Raw genomic sequence first — 3,673 nt, forward strand, 5'->3', positions numbered from 1 at the left:
TGTGTGTGTGTGTGTGTGTGTGTGTGTGTGTGTGTGTGTGTGTGTGTTTGCATTTTAAACAATGGTATTTTCCCATAGCCACAAAACCACTCTATATAAGAAAATAAGTCACATTTGCCACGTAGAAGCAGGAACTATGGGACTGGTTATAGCTGACTTCTGTCTCTGATTTCTCCATTCCCATTATTCTGTTTGACATTTCTGAAGCCAGTTTTACATTTTAGTAGAGTCATAAATAATGGCAATAACCTGGAAAGGTTGGAATATACAAGAATGGAGAAAAGAGATAAATAACATATGCATGTCTTTACGTTAAAAGGGCAAGGGGGCATTAAATGTTGGGTGAACCCAGTTCCAAGCAGAATACACTGAGAGACTGGGAAAAAATACATGTCAGTCCCTAGACTTCCAATTCAATAGGAGGGTGGGTCCTTCCCCATCTTGAGGCTACTTTGAGGGTGTTCTACCAGGGCTCTTGCACTGACAGTTAGCACAATTCAGTCAAGTTTAAGCTGAGAAGGGATCTGTTCCCCAACCTGCCTACTCCTCCAAAGCTGAGGCCACTGCACTGAACAACGCCAGGGAGAACCACTCCCAGCTCCACCTTTGCTATATGACCCACTCCTTCACCCTGCAGCCCCGCGTTAGGCCTTGTAGAAAAAAAAAAAAATATTGCAAATTGCTCTCATTTTATTTTCTCTGGATTATCCCTTCTTGCGTTTATTTTTGAGGAGCAGATATTTAAAATTTAGATTTTCCTTTTCCACAACAATGGAAAACATATGCAATTCATTCACAATTTACAAACTCAGCAAATGGAGGCATTTCTAGGCATTGCTTTTTTTTGTTTTCAAATGTAGTTAAGAAAATGGCTCTGTATGGCTTCTGTTGGAGCTTGAAGGGCGGCAGGGTCTTGCCTCTGTCCCCAAACAGTATAACTAAAGATTCTGAGGCTATTCAATACTCTGTGCCAAGAAGTGAGTGATTTCTGTGAGAAATAATAGCCAGCATAGATATAGCTAAAGGAAGGCAGGAATGGAGCCTCGAATTTGCTTGGAATCTACAAATCTCACCTGAAGGTTGTTTACAAAGGGGCTGGAACTGAGATAAGGCTGGATTTGAGAATGGCCTGGGGAAGCAAGGCTACCAAGGTGACAGCATTCAGTTGGGAAACCTAAGACAAGCACTGTCTGATGAGGACGATGATCTGACTGATCTGACTGAACCTGAAGACTAAATCTGCAGGATTGAGAGGAGATTAGAAGTAAATGATTATAAAGGTTACAGAAAACACAGTGGCAATGCTTCAAAAACAAAACACTGCTTTCCTGTCTGAGTAATGACAAGAATATGAAATCAGCAGCCTCAGTTGACATTCATGTCCTGCTGTGGGGAGAGGACAGGAATTCGGGTTTGCACTGAGCCATCCAGTTCATCTCCACTCCACTGGACCCAAAACTGGATAATTATATTCCTCTTTTCTTTCTGATTCATCTTTCATCAAAAAGCTCTATGACCCATCATGTCAATAAAACCAACAAAGATGGCTGGGAAGGAAGTGTCCAGATATTTCGAGGCTTCCCAAACCAAGGAAATTATATATTTCAACCATTTATACTGATTTTTTTTAAATGCCAAGCTATGCGGCTCAGCTGTCAGAGCTGTGGAGTGAAAATAAAATTAGGGGCCAAATGCCTAAACCCTCAAGAAATGTCATGGAGAAGAAGCAAAAAAAAGTAAAAGCTTTTCCTTATTATTATTTTCTTAATGTTTAAATGTATGGATTTGTTATCAGTGCTCTGAAAATGGAGCCATTGGACCAAATGCTTATGTTTAAGAAATGCTTTGGACTTAAACAAACACCATTTTCTTTTCTCTTGGATTAATTTACTTGCAGATGTGTGACATAGTTCGGGAATATATACCCAGCTGAAAAATACAGACGAGGGCAGGGCAGAACTTAATTTCTTACTATTCAGACTTTATTGAACAGACAACATAGCTTTCAAAAGAAACATGAACTTCTCTTATTCACTTCAGGGACAGAGAGATGGAATCGAAAGCAGAAATCAGTTTCCTCCAGTGACCAAAAATAGCATTTTAAAATCTTGTAGTGTTTTGTATTTGCTGCTGTTTTGATTTTTTTTTTTCTTCTTTTCCTTGGCAGGCTTGTGCATTACTAAGCAGTCCAGTCCTACTGCATCCTTGGTCCTGCACTTATTAGCGGTAAGGATGCATTAAGTGGCTATGCGGCAGTAGGGAATTCACATCATCTCTCTGGGCCATAGCTTTTCTCTGTAAATTGAGTGAGTTTGGCTAAACCATACCCTGTTCCAGTGTTTTGGTCAATTTTCTAGGTCTTTGTAGGTTTATCGTTTGCATGTCCCCCTGTTGGAAGATGGAATCTCTTACTATAGCCCGAGATACTAGAAGATCAGCTAGTTAACGGGCTACAGCCGAAGAGAACATTCCTATCGAGTTGAGAAAGAGACCGTGGGTGGTGAGTCTAGTATAGAGCCCTAGGAATCTAATGCCTCTTTTCCCCTTTCCCATTAGATGGTTTTTTCCTGTTTTCAGTATAGTATTTTATAGATTTGTACTTCACTTTGGTATCTAAAGAAAAAACACATTATCATTCCCATGGATGATTAGAAAACAAAACTTTGAAAAATTAAATTCATGCCAGGATCTTCCCATCTCAGAATAGCTGGGAAAATATTTATATTGGATGTTGAGCTCATGTCAAATGGCCAAACAATGATTATAGGGAGGTTGTTGTCCTGATTATACATTATCTCGTCGTTATGATTCAATAGTTTGTTAAATAATTTTAATATTTAAAATATATTTTGTTGTCCTATAATAACTATAATTTTAAATCGTGTTTGTGAAGTAACTTTATTTACAAATAACCTCTGTCTTAGTGAAATAATTTTGCTTATTAGTAAAACTAAATATTGCTCCTGTTAAACAGAATGAATTGTAAGACTTATGGGGTGTGTTAGTTTCCTAAGGCTGCTGTAACAAACTGCCACAAACCAGGTGACCTAGAACAACAGAAATTTATTCTCTCATGGCTCTGGAGGCCAGAAGTCCAAAATCAAGTGTCAGCAGGGCCAAGCTGCCCCTGAAGACTCCAGACTCCAGAAATTCAGAATCAAATTGCCAATACAATGGCAGAGTAAGTGATAAAGAAAAGCTGGAGGTGGAAACGGGACTGCTGTGGGGTCAGAGATACACATCAGGAACGTCACTCTAACAATTCTTTGCTCTTCTCCTAACTGAAGGTGTAGCCTTGTTGATCATTGGTTTCCGTCAAGAATCCAGAGGGGCACTGATGTCTGCCCATAAGTGTGTAAATTTTCAGCATGTCTTTCCTGAATGGGCATGAAAAAGCTGTGAAACACTGGGAAACTGAGATGCTCTATTCTAGCAAGACCCCACCTGGCAAGAACCACGTCTACATCTGTAGCTAAGTATCAGGGACTTGGTCTCATTTTGTAGTGGTTGTGCATGTGTCGTTTCTTCCAGCCTACCTTAAGTAATAAACTTTCCAATTCCTTTGTCCATTCTGGGTTCTGTGCTGAGGCCGAGAGTGCCATTTTAATACAGATAATGTGGGCATTTTTCTGAGGATTGTGAAATATTTGTTTTGAAGTTTTGGGAGATATTA

The 3,673-nt window shown here is 39.6% G+C and overlaps 1 long non-coding RNA gene across 1 annotated transcript in view; it reads left to right on the forward strand.

Moving 5' to 3' along the window:
- Window positions 1-3,441, forward strand: part of LOC113628782 (uncharacterized) — a 25,506-nt gene extending 22,065 nt beyond the window's left edge. The window contains exons 2-3 of the long non-coding RNA XR_003436243.1: window positions 2,168-2,226; window positions 3,288-3,441. This is a non-coding gene — a long non-coding RNA (uncharacterized LOC113628782). The remainder of the gene's footprint in view (window positions 1-2,167; window positions 2,227-3,287) is intronic.
- The last annotated feature ends 232 nt before the right edge of the window (window positions 3,442-3,673 follow it).

This window comes from Aethalodelphis obliquidens, unplaced genomic scaffold, assembly GCF_003676395.1.
Source record: "Aethalodelphis obliquidens isolate GAN/ISIS:26980383/991018 unplaced genomic scaffold, ASM367639v1 scaffold25, whole genome shotgun sequence".
NCBI classification, from domain to species: Eukaryota; Metazoa; Chordata; class Mammalia; order Artiodactyla; family Delphinidae; genus Aethalodelphis; species Aethalodelphis obliquidens.